The sequence below is a fragment of the Mus pahari genome, chromosome 21 (assembly GCF_900095145.1).
Source record: "Mus pahari chromosome 21, PAHARI_EIJ_v1.1, whole genome shotgun sequence".
Lineage (NCBI taxonomy): Eukaryota > Metazoa > Chordata > Mammalia > Rodentia > Muridae > Mus > Mus pahari.
Window position 1 is genome coordinate 38506431 of NC_034610.1, and position 15741 is coordinate 38522171.

Below are 15741 nucleotides of genomic sequence, written 5' to 3' on the forward strand. Positions count from 1 at the left end.
TGACACTTCAGGCTTAGACCTAAAGAAAATAATAATATATTGAAACGTGGTGTGATAGCTTTAATTGTCAACTTGACACAATGCAGAATCCCCTGGCATCAGAATCCCAGTTAAGGACTTTCTAGACCAGAATAGTCTGTGGGCTTGCTTTGGGACATTACCATGTTATGTTAGTTGAGGTGGAAAGACCCATCCATTGTGGGTGGCTCCATTCCCTAAAATGGAGATCCTGAACTATGAGTAAGAGTGGAGAAAGAGAGCTGAGGACAAGCATGCATGCATTAGGCCGTGCCTCTTTGTTTCTTATGAACACAATGGAACCAGCTGTCTCAATCCCTCGCTATTGTGAATTCCCTGTGGTAATGGACTATCACCCAGAACTGCGAGCTAAAAGAAACCCATTCTCCCCCAAATTGCTTTGGTCAGGGTATTTGATCATAGCAACAGTAAACATACACAGCAACAGTGTCACTAAAATGGTGACAAAGGTGAAAAAAAATAGTATAGCAAGGGAAAAATCTAAAGTATGGTAATGAGACACAGTATAGTTCTCCAAAGGTAATGTTTAAACAGAAATTCTTCGAAAGTTATGGCACATGCCATAAGCCTTCTAGGACATAACCAATTTGGTCAATGGACACAGCAAAAGGAAAGCCCATTGTAAATGGCATTTTACTCTCTGCCGTTGAACTATCAGTTCCACAAGCCAAGGGCTATGTCTCCTTTGTACACTTCTGTGGTCTCAATGTACCAGGAGAGCTCCCAATCAATGTCAACTGAAGGAGTGTATATGAGGCAGTCTTGTTGGATTAACAGGGAAGTGCCACTATGGCATTTTTAGTACAAGAGCATTAAGGATCTTTTTGGTTATTCTGAACTATGCCCTGGACATCAGATTGGATGGAAAAACAAGATCTCCTGTGTTCCCGTTTATCAGTTTTTCTTCAGTTAATATCCATGCTTTAAAAACATTTGTACAAATAATGGTAACAATATTGTGTGCACAACACTCTGAACAAACAAATTACTAGAAAATCAACACACAAAGATTCAATTACTAATACTTCAGTATTTACTGGGTGGAGATGACTGACTGACTATGCAATAGCCATTCTTGAGAGTGACGGCTATTACACACATCATTTAATCTTCTTTGCCACAGCGATACACTCAAAGGCTGAGAGGCATTAGGCTGCTGAAGTTAGCTTTTCCCTGTTGTCATTCCCGCGGACTAGCTTGGGTCATGCCATTTGGTCAACTCTGTTCCCCATCCGGTAACTCTTTCTTTGTTCTTCCAGAGTCAATGACAACTTGGACAGGATCGAAGACAGAAAGAAGAATACAAACTATGATTGTCAAATGTCTGCCAAAGCCTTTTCTTGTCTACCCCCAGAGCATCATGCTCCATGTCTGTCTTCATAGAACTACCCCAGGGAGGTTGTGTTACTTCTGCTTGTGGAATTAATTTGCTGTCTGTCTTCTCTCATTGGTCTGTGAATTCCACAAACAAAGGCTACTTACTGTCTATGTTAGCCAGGCTGCTGGAAACACTCCAGGGTGTTCCTGACACACAAGACCTCAGTGGTCATATTTGTAAAGACATAAAAGAATAGCTTAAATGAACAGAAATGTGTGTAAATTAAAGAATGACTACAGACGGTGTTCAAAACCAAGACAAATGAACTGTAAGCCCGAAAAGTGGGTAAGGAATACGTGGGTTGTAGCACGTCTCTGGATAGGATTTGGGGTTCTTTCTTGTAACTAATTCATGCGTGCCCTGAGACTGAAATTATTGAGACTCTCAGATAAGTTTCCTTTCTTTTCCTGAATCCTGGGTTCAAAAGAGAAAGAAGTCATTCTAGCCTATAATTTATACACAGTAATAGACACCAGAGTTAAAACAAGAAAAGGAAAAATAGAAGATTTTAAACAAACAAACAAACAAACAAACAAAACAAAACAAAACCCATCAATTTCATGCTATGTGAGTACATAGGGGTATAGTTTATCTAAGTTTAACTACATTTCCCTATATCTAATACCCAAGTATTACACCACACTTCCTATATCCATTTACCAAATTATTCCCCTTCCACTGTGTGATGTGGGGCTTGAACTCAAGGTCCTCAGGCTTGCATAGCAAGCACTTTTATGCACTGAACTGTCCTGTTGGCCCATGACCCAGTTTTGTGCCTCAGTTTCACCTCCTTTGCACCAGGGATACTAAGGAACCTGTACTCCTTTCTAGGCTGTTGGGAGGATGACGTGGGTTAATACGGGAGCATCTTGAGACTTGTACAAGACATGCAGGGCTAATATTTAAGTGTTGATTATCACTGTTCCTTACTACAGAACAAAATCTGTGCATCCATAATTTAAATGAGTTAAAACAGCACCGACCTTGTAGATTCTCTATTCCCTCAGGCAGTTGTTGGGAAATGAGACAAGTAAGAAAGCAATATAGGGAATTAAAATTGTGTTAAAGCATTCTTTCACATGACCAAGCTACAGTGGCCAGATAGAATTTCCAGAGTGCTAGAGCCATTATCTTGATGAAAGCAATGTTACATCAGGAATGATAGCAAAACATTCATTAAAGTCACAAACTAATTCACTATAAATGGCCTTTGCTATATATTTTCTCACTCAGCATTATAAAAACAGTGGGAGTTACTCCCACCTCCATCTTTAGCTAAAACAAATATCACTAAAACATATTCTCCAACATGCTTAAAGTTACAGCTTTAATATGCAGTATGATCAAAATTCACCAATTATTCTGAATGTGAGCCTAGAGTTTTCATGGAAAAAGCACAATAGAAAGATTCAGGCAATAGAAAGACTCAGGGCAAAGAGGACCCTGAGGAAAGAAGTTATCGATGGGAAAGTTCTAATAAGTAGTGCTGTTGCCTAAATTGAGTATGTTTTCAGAAATTCATTTGAAGTGTTAGAAAGTTGCATTTGACTTTATTGGTATGTATTTGACTGTGGACTAATCAAATGCTAGTTGACTTCTATACTATGAGCCATTCCATTAAGGAATTAATTTGCCAAAGGAGGCTTGCCCTTTCCTGAAGAGAAATGGAGGAGAAGTGGATGGGGTGGGAAAGAGGAGATTGGGGGGATGAGAAGAGAGGGAAGAGGGAAATTGTGGTTGGGATGTAAGAATAAAATAATAAAATAAAATTAAAATAAGTGAGAAGAAAATGATTTGGGACTGGGCAGATAGCTCAGTGGATACGGTGGTTGTTGTGTGAACATGGAGACCGAAGTTCAGATTCTCAGCACCTTGTAAAATCTAGGTACAGCGGCATATATCTGTAACTCAAGTGCTAAGGGCCCAGAGGCAGGCGGCTCATGGGGCCACATTGGCAAATGAATCTAGCTAAAATGGCAAGATTCGGGTTCTATGAAAGATGTTACAAACTGGAAAGCTGATAGAGGAAAACTGCCAACATTAGCTTCTGTCCTTAACATATGCACCAGTGAGTGTACTCCGACGTACATATGCATACCCAAGCATACATCACACACACACACACAACACACACACACACACACACACACACACACACACACACACACACACCATCTACACATAGAAATATAAGAAATAAATTCATTCTCTTATAGAAATGCTTCTTAAAAAGTTGGCCACTGAAGTAGGCACTAATTTGGGCTTCAGTAAAATCATGGTTACTATGTCTCCTTAAAATCTACCCAAGAAAAGTCTCTGACTCAGTGCATTCTCAAGGATATATTCAGTGGAGTGCTCTCAGCTCCAGTTAATGCCAGAAAACGTCTTCCGGTAATGTAAATAATAACAAACCAAAGCTCAAACTTTGTGTGTGTGTGTGTGTGTGTGTGTGTGTGTGTGTGTGTGTAAATGCCTAGATCTTGCTTGTCTGTACCTTATAAAGGCCTACTTTTCAGTTAATCTTATATAAACTCCAGGAAACCTGTTTGTCAAAGCTTTCCACAAATAGCACTTGCATCTAGACTTGATGCCTTTAATGTTTTTTTAATTAAATGTATTCGTATTGTCTTGTGTGTGAACGTGTTGCTGCATGTGTTTATGTGCACCATTTATGTGTCTGGTGCCTGTGGAAGACAGATGAGAGTGTTGGATCCCCAGGAACTGCAGTTAGAGATGGCTGTGAACAACTATATAGATGCTGGGAATACAACCCTGGCCTCTGCAAGAGCATCAATTGCCCTTACCCATCTTCCCAGTCCCAGTGAACATTATGCTAATGGTTTAGTTTTCTTTTTAATTTGAGAAATTTTGATTCTTACACTCTGAAATCCGAAGTGCATATCCTTTAAATTTTTCCCAGATGGGAACTTTAGACACCCAATTGCTAAATAAATCAAATAAGAAATCATTTGTAGCTGATTTTTTTTAAGATCTATTTTTTTCTATACTGTGCTAAATGGGCAACAAAAACTATGTGTCAGATACAAGTGTAACTCTGGCATTTGAGAGGAAGAGGCAGAAGAGACAAAAGTTCTAGGCCAGCCTTAGCTATGTAGAAAGTTCCAGACCCACGAATGCTCCATGAGACCCTTTTTCAAAAGCAGCAAAAAAAAAAAAAAAAAAAAAAAAAAAATTCAAAAGCAGCAACAACAGCAAAGCAAACAGAAGGAATACACTTAAATATTTTTCTTTAAAGATTTATTTATTTATTATATGTAAGTACACTGTAGCTGTCTTCAGACACTCCGGAAGAGGGCATCAGATCTTGTTATGGACGGTTGTGAGCCACCATGTGGTTGCTGGGATTTGAACTCAGGACCTTCAGGAGAGCAGTCGGGTGCTCTTACCCACTGAGCCATCTCTCCAGCCCTTAAATATTTTTATTTGAGTTCCTGGATAGCTGTAGCTAGCAACTTGAGAAGGTAGCTAGTAAAATCCACCCCCAGAAAGATGTAACTTAGGTTGCATGTTTCATTCATTACTTTCAGTTGTCTGCAATATATATGGTGATATGTCAGGCTGTAAGGAGTTCAGAGCTCATTTGAGGTTTTGAAAGTTTAAAATATCTAGTAGCTCTGATAGTTTCTAAAAATTAGCCCTAAAGTCAACAGCTGAGAATTCTGGGGCCAGTGTCATCACTAAAGGGTCAGGAAGAGTCACGTGTTTCTGCAGCTCAAGGCAACAGCTGCCAGATGGAAGTAGCATCAACGAAATGTAAATAATATGTCAGATGCTGACATGACCTGCGTGGCTGCTGACATTCCGAATGGGCAACTTCATCAGAGCGTGTATTTAGTCCATTTCTGACGACCTTGCACATTTTCAGGATGGGAAGGCATCTAAGAGGCAATCTGGCTGTGACATCTGTGTGTTAATGTGACAGACAGACATGGCAAGAGACACAGCCCAATCTCCCCCCATTTGCCTTAAGCTCTGCTTTCAGAGAGAGCCTTTCCATATCAGGGAAGGCCTCTGGCACCAGAGGCTGACCATGGCCATTCTCATTTCCCACTGGAGCTTCCGGCAGCCATGTGAGGAGACCCCTTCACTCCCACAGCCTTACGACATCAGTCCCCACCAGCGGCCCCTCCAAAGTCAACCAGATGACTGTTTCATTTCCTCTTGTGATTATTCGCCCTCCAAATCTCTTTGGAAGCAGCGTTCAGAGGAAGTTATCACGATGACTTTGGCATGAGTTCAAAAGGAAATTATTTATTTGGATCGGTCCAGTGAGGTCTGACACAAGGAGAAACCCAAGAAGACAGGGGACTGAAAGAGGCTGACGGACAGCCTTCAGTTTGATAACGTTTTCAGTCTCTGAGAGTATGCCCATGCACCCCAGCCCCAAACACAGCTTGCTCTTCTGTAATACCATTCATGTTTCAACTGCCAACCCTGTCTTTCCTTGATCACCATGTCAAGAGAACATTCCATACTCAACTGCAAGAGACAGTACTTCATTAAGCAAGTGAATGGTTATAAGCCCCACTGGAGCATTTATTCTGGAGATGTACTGTAGATCCCTTGAGAGAGAATTAGATACTATATACACAAGCACACTCATGTTCATTTTTTCATGGGAAACCCTCAAGCAGTGGGTGAGCCTTTCCTGTCTCTCATGAAGTAGATAACTTGAAACAACATGAACTGCATGCTATATTACTTAATCTACTTCTTAGCACTAGGTATGTCTCTTTCCTTGTTCATATCCATAGGCTACAAATGCACAACTCTAGAGTAATCAAGTCAAGGACTTTCTTACCACCTAATACATACGCTGCTCATGTATTACTGAAGAGAATGTGCTGACTCATGACGATTATGCAGACTGAGGCTTCCAGTTTAGTATCTCTCATGCTCTATAATATGGATGCCTCCGAGAGCATCCTTACCAGGCTGCTCAAGTTTCACTTCTACTAGTTTGCCCTACTTCCTCAGCCTTCCGTACAATGCTTCATCTTACTGGCTTTATTCACACTGTGGTCCCCGGGCCGTCAGAGGTAGCATCATCTCTGGCATTAAGACCTGCCTAAGCAAAACTTTCAGATTAAGATTTTCATGCAATTTGAAGATGTGTTCCTTTAAATAATAACATAAGTCATACTTCCTCTGAAAACAAAAGAAATCTATAAAAAACGTGTAAGGCTCATATATATATGTGTGTGTGCTTGTGTGTATATATATATATGTGTGTGTGTGTGTGTGTGTGTGTTTTACATATATCCATATGCATATATGCATGTAATAATAAAATTAAAAAGAAGTATAAATTTGAAGGAAAGTGCAAACAGGTATATGGGAAGGTTTGGAGGGAGGAATGGGGAGGGGGAAATGTCATGGTTATATTATAATCTCAAAATAATGTAATTGAAAAAGAAACCAACAGAGAAAGAAAACCCCTAACGCTGCACAGTGAGCATCGACATAAAGTCTCACCGCAGACTAAAGAACAGCTCTTCTCATTAATGTGGGGAGTATCTGCAGTTAAGTCCACAAAGACATATCTCACCAGACTCTTGAATAAGTGACCTGCATCTCTAGCTTCAAATTCTGGAAAGAAAGATGCTAGCTGATCGATCAGCTAAGTCTATGGCTGGCTTCCTTCCCTCCAGGACAGGGCCCCACCCCACCCCTTGCACCACAGTTCATGACATTCTCCAGACACAAGGCTTCTCTTGAAAGTGTCTGTTTCCTCTGCAGCACTAACGACGACGGTATTTGTACAGCTTGCCTCCAGGGGTGGACCCTGACCTGATGGGAACCAAATCACAGACTTCCTCAGTTGGATTTTCTTTCTGAGAAATTCGAGATAGAGACACAGGACATTCGCTTTGTCAGAGAATGAAGAAGCTGATGGGCTGGTAAAGAAAGGAGTGGGGGTGGGGGTGTGGGCATGGGTATAGGAAGAACAGATGACAGTAGTGTGGATGTGAGAGGTGGATACACTTTAGCTGCAGACATTTGATGCCATTGCAGCCAAACGTGTCTGCAGCCAACATCGCAATGAGCACTGCTCTCTACCTAGGTCCTCTCTCTGTCCTCATTCTCCATAGGATGACCAATTCTGAGTCAAGGCTTCTGCAGTGTTCAGATGCTAGCAGCGTACCTACTCATCCTTGCTTGCGAATGTCTGCTAGATATTTTTCCTTGGATATCCCTCAGGCCCCTTCCACAATGGTCCACATCCTCTCCGATAGCGTTTGTAGCATGAAAGATATCCGGTACAGGCTAAGACTCTGTATATCTCTTCTTTCTTTCTTCTCCAAGGTTTCAAACGTCTCATCATTTATTCTATTTGTGTGTATCAAATCCACCCCTTCATCTGACTTCCTTCCGTTCCCATGCAGTATAAGCTTCTTCTCTTTTCTCTCCAGGATTAAGTTCAGCATGTGATCTCACAGTTATTCAATACCCTCGCCACCTCCAAGCCATCCTCCAGAAAGGCCTATCAAAATTCAAGTATAAGTTTTAAAGTATTGTCATCTCTAAGTGACAAGTGAATATCATACACAGCACTTCTTTTCTGCCCTGTTCATACTTCCATTCATTGCATCCACCCCCTCATTTCAGTAAAGACTTCTGAAACTTCTGTGTGTCTGCACAGTCCCAGGTTCTAAAAGTAAAATATCGTAGAAGACAGCAGGGGCTGAAGAGATGGCTCAGAGGTTAAAAGCTCTTCCAGAGGTCCTGAGTTCAAATCAGGTCATGAATGCAACCACATGGTGGCTCACAACCATCTGTAATGGGATCTGATGCCCTCTTCTGATGTATCTGAAGACACTGACAGTGTACTTACATACATAAAATAAATAAATGAATCTTAAAAAAAGAAACAGTTTTTTTTAAAGATAGCATCCCTGACTATATGGGATATACAAATTATTAGAAATGCAGATAGATAGATAGATAGATAGATAGATAGATAGATAGATAGATAGATAGACAGATGATAGAAACAGAAAGTGATATTATTGTAGCAGAAGAAGTAGCTGAGTACAATAGGCTATGTATACATTTTGTGGAGACAGTGCCATGTTCAGGGGGCTGGAGAGATAGCTCAGCAATTTGAGCACTTGCTGCTCTTCCAGAGGGCCTGGGTTCAATTCCCATATCCGCATGGCGGCTTCCAATGATCTGTAACTCCAGTTCCAGTGTAGGCCTTGCACACACATGGTACACAGAGAAGCAAGCAGGCAAAAATCAGTTTGTGGTGTAGACCAGGCCCTAGAGTCAATCCCCAGTGATAAAGAGAAACAAAACAAAACAAAACAAAACAAAACAAAATGCAAAAGGTGACTGAGAAGAGAAACAGAGAGAAAAAAGCGAGAGATGAAAGGTGAGACAGGGATTAAGGACGAAAGGAAGGAAATATATCTAACAGAGAAGCAAACACCAGAGGACAACATGTGGTTTAGATGTGAAGCCTGCCAAGAGGAAGGCAGGAGAGAAACTAAAAGCTCTGGTCAGGATGGTTAGCAAAGATGACTGACTGCCTGCAGGTAAGACGGAAGCTGATCATTCAACAAGGATCAGAAGAGGTTAGTTCAGCTGAACTCCTGTGAGCAAAGTAGGGAGAAACAGACAATAGACAACCAAAAATGAATGAGGTTAGAGGTAACGGGAATTTTACAAGCCTTGCCTCACCAACAAGATCAGCAAACAAGAAAAAGAAAACGGGTTTAATTATGGGGAAGTAAAAAAATCCCCAGATTTTTGTTTAGCGCTAATTGTAAGTGTTTTAAAATTTCACTCATTTACATGAATACAAAGCTGCTGGGGACAAAATGTCTTTGACGATCACGGCCACCTTATCATGAAGACTTGGCAAATGACAAGAAGTACAAATGATGACCAGTCACGCTGACAGTCTGCTTACGTGATAGTGATAATGATCTCTGCGACAGGGCACACTAGCATCTCAGAGTCTCAAATCGCCAAAGCAAGCCTACACTAAGGGACAGCCAAGCGGCATCCAAGTGTCCATCAGAGGTTGGTCTTACTTGCCTGTGATTCTGTTTTGTGATCCACAAAGAAAGACTAGAGAGACAATAGGTGAGACTCACTCATGCGCACTTCACGAGATTCTCTCACAGGAAGAAAAGCTTTCTGTGAGAATTATCTAGGCAGCGCTGCATGGGCAAACTGGCATACCTGAAAAGATATTGCCAAATAGCACCAAAGGAGAGAGAGACAGTCCCGGCCTCCTAAAAGTTAATTGCCACTCTTAGACCAGGAAGGTGATGATGTCATTCTTACACCCAGGAAGGTGGTGATGTCATTCTTACACCCAGGAAGGTGGTGATGTCATTCTTACACCCAGGCAGGCGATGATGTTACATATATCACATCACTAACTTTTGAGCCCGTAACTAGATCACACTGGCAGAACACTTGGCCTACAATGGGGTGCTCGAATATGACATTTTACTGTCCTTTCACAGTGGTTGTTATGTAACGGCACGATGTATTGATTACATTCATTTCTACCATCTGCTCATTCCGTTTTCTGGGAGCCTAATATCCTGACTGCTCTCTTCCTTTAGAGGTCTTTACGTACAGTCAACAGAGCACGGTCTGTGGAGAGCTAGGGGAAAATAAACTCTAAGAGCTGGTAACTGTTATTACTTTCTGTTTGTTTCGTGTAATGTGGTGTAGGTGACGAACCTGAAATGAACAGTTAGAAGCAAATTTGGGGTTTGCAAATTGACCTTCCCAATGAGGTGGGAGGGGCCTGGGTGAAGATGGCAGCCGGAAGGATGTTAGGTCTGGATGTTAGCTCAAGTTTTCCACATGAGCCTTTAATTTGGGGTCATAAAAAAAAAAATCCACTCCAGCTTGTACACATAAATGGAATCAGTTTAAATAGTGAGGGTTTAGAGAAATGCAAACTGCAGGTACAACTGACTTGCTTTTTGTCCCATTGTGGGATACTTCTTTATGCAAACCTCTTAGCAGTAAAGGAAAGCTGGTATAAAATTCTATAAGATATATTTCCTAAGCAGAATGTTTTCAATATGAGCATTCTATACATAAGGAATTCTTATTTAACTATGCTATGCATTTTCCTTTATTCATCACCAAAATCAATTACTTTAAAGATATTTATATGATATTAACTCACCATGTAGATCTCAAGTGTCTGAGCAAAGCTCATTGTGAAAGACAAAAGAAAGAAAAAGACTCTTAAAATTTCCTGGAAAGTCTCAAGTTGAACCTGTAAAGAGTTTCGTCTGAGTTTACGCGAAGCCCAGGGCCTAGCTAATGCAAACTATTTTCCATCACCGTGGAATAGTATCCTGTGGAGGACAAACTCAGTCAGGAAGCCTCCAGATTCTCTAAACTGAAATGACCCCTTTGGAAGTATGGTCTTTAAAACCTGAACTCAGCCATGGAAGCCCCTACACACTGTCATGAAATACAATAACATGGAGAGAGACAGAGCAATAAAAATAAGAATACACACCATCCTGTGAGTGATTCTCTTCTCTCAGAAGATGAGAAAAGGTAGACAGTCACCTCCCTGAAGCCATCTGTGCTGATTGTGGGTGTAGGGCCATATTACCAGCATATCACCATGGCCCTGGTCTTCTTAGCTTTCCCATGAACCCATCTTGTGACAGTAAGGAGCCACCGAAGCCTTTAGTTTCCACATGTCAAAAAAAAAATGTTCATTGGGTTCTAAAACCCTGGTATTAAGTTCAGTCTGCATGCAACAGTAAACTTCAGCTGTTTCTTGTAGGGAAGAAAATTCCAGAAGAGTTATGAGGAAATCTGAGGTTTCCCTAAGGAAAAGCATCATGATGTGTCGTTTATAAGGTCAGGAGGCAAGAGGGTCTCTTTGAGGGTTCATGAGACCCAGCCTATTTATGTTCATCTGTCTACTTTGAAGTCCTAAATTCAAGTCCCGAAGGGACAGCCAATGCAGGTTGAACACAAGTAAAGCTAATGTCCAGCAAACATCCTGGCTTCTGGGGTCTATCACTGCTGCTCAAGAAATTTTCCACGTCTTGCTCACAGTACTTATTGTGCTATTTTGAATATTGCTGGCTTGGAATTCTAGAACAAGCTATGACAGATCACGGAGATTTAAAGTGTGGTTCCGTGTGGAAAAAAAAAATCAGCTCCTTTCTACTTAATATAGCTAAGGTAGTGTGCTAATCACACCCAGCAGTTCACTTTACAAAGAGTTTATTACTTTCATGGGGTTAACATGCCCATTGAGAAGCGGGCTGGACTTGGGGTTGCCACACCACTGCTGAAATGGTTATCTAATTGCAGGTTGGGGCCTAAGGTGATGGAGGTGCTAACCAACCCCCAGGCAAGTTATAGCTGTGGAGGCAACCCACTAAATTTGCCTGCAATTTGACTGCTTTTCCTGTGCCTCAGGGATTCTCTGCAGTAATCCCAGGTCTGCAGGAACACACACACACACACACACACACACACACACACACAAACACACACACAAAGTTCATAGAGGTCACAAAAGTTTATAATTACATATTTCCAGGAGGGTATAAAAATCGACTTGCTTGTTGTCCTCTCGGAGCCAGGGGTATTTTTAAACTTCAGGAAAATGGTAGAGAGACAAACTCTAGGTGAGTAAGGTCACACCTGCAGGCAAACCAGTGAAGCCAAACCACCAAAAGTGGGTGGGCTGGGTGGGCTGCCGAGCAAACAGCCCAGCGTGTTTCCAATTGAGGCACAGGCCTAAAAACAGAAGAAGAGGCCCAGCGTTTCAGCAGTCTGGGTGGAGGCAGAGCTCACTGTTGTTGGGAGCTGGGGCGTAGGAGGGCTCAGCTGCAGGCATCTGTTTCCCTTCTCCTAGAGGAGATGAATTTACAATTTCAGCCAAATCTCCTCCATGCTCTGGATTACCATTTAGGTTTGTGGGGGAGTTGGCAGAAAGAAAAATATTAATAGATTCCTTTCATGGTCCCCTTGGAACATCAAGTAGGTAAGCTCTGGCTGGCATGAGCCCCTGGGTTAGGACAGACTGGAACACAATTGTCTCCATTCTCTGCCACAGTACCACTGATGAGAATTACTGGAAGTACACGTCATATTTATATATTCCATGTTATTTATGTATCATATGAGGAGCTATGTCTTTAGCAGGAGTGAAATGAAAATTTCAAGCAAAAGCAACTTGGTTTCCTATACAATAACAAAGCTAAGGCATAGATAACTGCTTCCTTATGGGGGTTTGTGAGATATGCTGCCCTCAAGTCTCCAGAAGAAAAGATATGGAACCAGAGGTATATAGGCTATCCGCTAATGAATAAAAATAAAGAGGTATATAGGTGGCAGGTCTTTTTGAGTGTTATTTGATAAAACAATATGTTCAATCTATACCCAAGGAAATCAGAATGATTTTCTCATTTTTTTCCACTCCCTCCTTATTTTGTGTGTGTGTGTGTGTGTGTGTGTGTGTGTGTGTGTGTGTGCGTGTTTCTCGACATTGTACCTAAAGCCTCACACATGCTAAGCAAGTGTTGTATCACTGAATTACACCTGTAGCTTTCACTTGCCTTTTATATTATGAGACAGGCCCTTGGTCAGAGCATCTTAGATCCTGGATCCAGACATTGGATTTGCCATGCTCTTGCTTCAGACTCCTGAGTGGCTAGGATTAGAGAGGCCTGTACCACCAGGTTCAACATGACTTTTTTTCCATTTTAGTTTTAGGAAGAGCATGCCGTTGGGCACTTTCTAGAGAACCATTCAGATAATGGTATAAATTCTAAGTGGAAGAACTTCCTCATTGCACAGAAGAAGCAAGATCAAAGTGAGCTGAAATTCCAACAGAAGTTTTTCTTCTGAGTGTATACAAATACTTGACATGTACATGATCTTCTTGCCTCAAAGGAATAAATTTTTCCACTATCATGAGTACTTTTCCCTAATCAATTTCTCTTGTAAATATTATGTCTTGTAAACTTCTTTTCTATAAAAATATTAAACCATGTCTCAGAATCAAAGGATGGAGGATGGTGGACCAGGATCACTTCTTACCTTACCACAAATATAGTATCAAAGGTTTCACATTGTTTTAAAACTCATCTCAAGCCCTTGGCCAAGGCATAACTGAGACTGTCAAAGTACCTACAAATGGGCATGGCTGTATTACTGACAAGAGACTCTTAGATCTGATCAATTGCCTCTCAAGTATACAAAAAAATCCTTTTGCATAGAAGGCTGCACGACCGGTGTTAGAGATAACTCACCCATCATTTCAATCTTCTGTATTTAAGCATCTGCTCAGGGAGAGCTACATATTAAACACCTGTGGTTCGCATCCTCTAGTTGCAGTTTGTCTCTAAGCTGCTTCTGTGTTGCCCCAGAGCCAGCACCTCCCCAGCTGCTCTCAGCATGGGAAGTCTCTGCTGCCTGAGTGAGTGGAAAGAGCACACTGGCTGGCTGGAACTTCCAGCTCAGTGTTTCAGTGAAAGACACCACTGTCCTCCGAAGCACATTATTCAACCATTAGATTTGGGCTGCTGGAGCCAGGGACAAAGGGAGTACTATGTCCTATCTCCCTCTATCCATGTGCTCTGTGATGTCATTTTTAGGTACTGTCTTTCCATTCAAAGTGTGGATTTTTGAGTGATGTTAGAAACTAAGTAAAAAGTGCAGAGACTATGTTTTTTCAAAAGCTTTGCTTGAAAGAATATCTTAAGCTTGATCATTCTCTTGAAATAATACTATTAATAAAGGCAAGTTATAATATTCCTAGTATCTTAATGGAGAAACCATATAAATCCTATTCTAATAGGTGCTATGCCCAAGAAATAATACTATATTGCTCATCTGGCTGATTTTTAAAAGAACAGACATTAAAAAAATACTAAATAAAAATTGACAACAAGGCTCAGTGGATCTGATATTGGATTTTTAGAGAAAGCTGGGATACCTTACCCATTAAAATGTATGATATAAATCATTATTAAATCATCAAAGGCAAGTGGGTTTTGTTATATGTAATTAGGTTTTCATTACACACACACACACACACACACACACACACACACTATCACATTTTATTTGTGATTTTATTTGGCCACTGAAAGTAAGGATATAGAAGTTAAAAAAAAACAACTTGCACATAGACTAGGTGGGAACCCTTTGCTGTCTCCTTCCTCTTTGATTCATTGGGTTTCAGCCAATAAAAATGGAAGTAGAGGAGAAAAAGTAAACAGCACAGGCTATCTAAGAGATAGTGATGGCTTTATCATGAGTTCACACTGTGACACTGGCTGATGCCAGAACCCCAGCTACCCAGTCCCTTCATCTCACAGGGAAAGCCTGGAGGTTTCTCGGTATGAGGGGGCAGGGAAAGAGAAAATAGAGATGATCTGAACATAGGGACCTACTCTCTCTGAAGTTAATAGTGTTTCCCTTGGCATGTTTCACCTAATTTCATGCACTTGATTTCTTTCTTGGTTATTTTGTTTTTCTTGAATGAAGACTACAAACTCATAGAAAGAAGTCAGGCTTTAAAAGAACATTCAAAAGCACATGAGTAATGTGGGTGCTTTCCGGGTGTGCTCAAGGGCCACGAACACTTGGTTAATTTCTAAGCTTCCAGTGCTTGGCATTCTACCTGCCATTCAGATGTGTAAAAGTCTAGCAAAATTATTAAAATATGCCCATTATCCACATGTATCTACAATTCATAAGTTTATGTTGAAAGACTTCTTTGAAATAAGTCAGGATTTTTGACTTGGTAAAAGAAATGATCAAGTTGATTATATCCTCCGTCTGCTGGTCATAATAGTTAGGTTGAATTCCATCTATGGTGGATACTATATTTGCTTTTATATAATGTATGCTTACCCCAGTAACTTAAACATTCTCAGAACATATTATGTCTGAGGTATACACTATAAATATCAAGGAGAAGAAGGATTTACTGTGGGAAAGACAGGAAGCCATAGGTGTAATGATGTGAACCTCCCAAGCAGAAACGAACCCCCCAAATTAAAGCTTTATCTTGAACCACCAGGACTTGTGCCATCAGCAATAGCTAATTTGTTTATTTTATTTTTAATTAAAATATTCCAGCCTTTCCTTCTTCCCTCTTCTCCTTTTAAACTTTCCCATATCCCTTGCTACTCATTTTCAAACTTGTATCTCGTTTTTATTTTAATAATTACTGCTATATAATCAACCCACTGAGTCCATTTACCATTGCTTGTATGTATGTTTTCAGGGATAGCCACTTGGTATAGGATGGCAGTTATGGTGCTCATTTCTGGGAAGGG

General features: G+C 40.8%; 1 protein-coding gene across 4 annotated transcripts in view; it reads right to left on the reverse strand.

The window, feature by feature from the left end:
* Positions 1–15741, reverse strand: part of Adgrg6 (adhesion G protein-coupled receptor G6) — a 137130-nt gene that overhangs the window by 69842 nt on the left and 51547 nt on the right. The window lies entirely within an intron of this gene.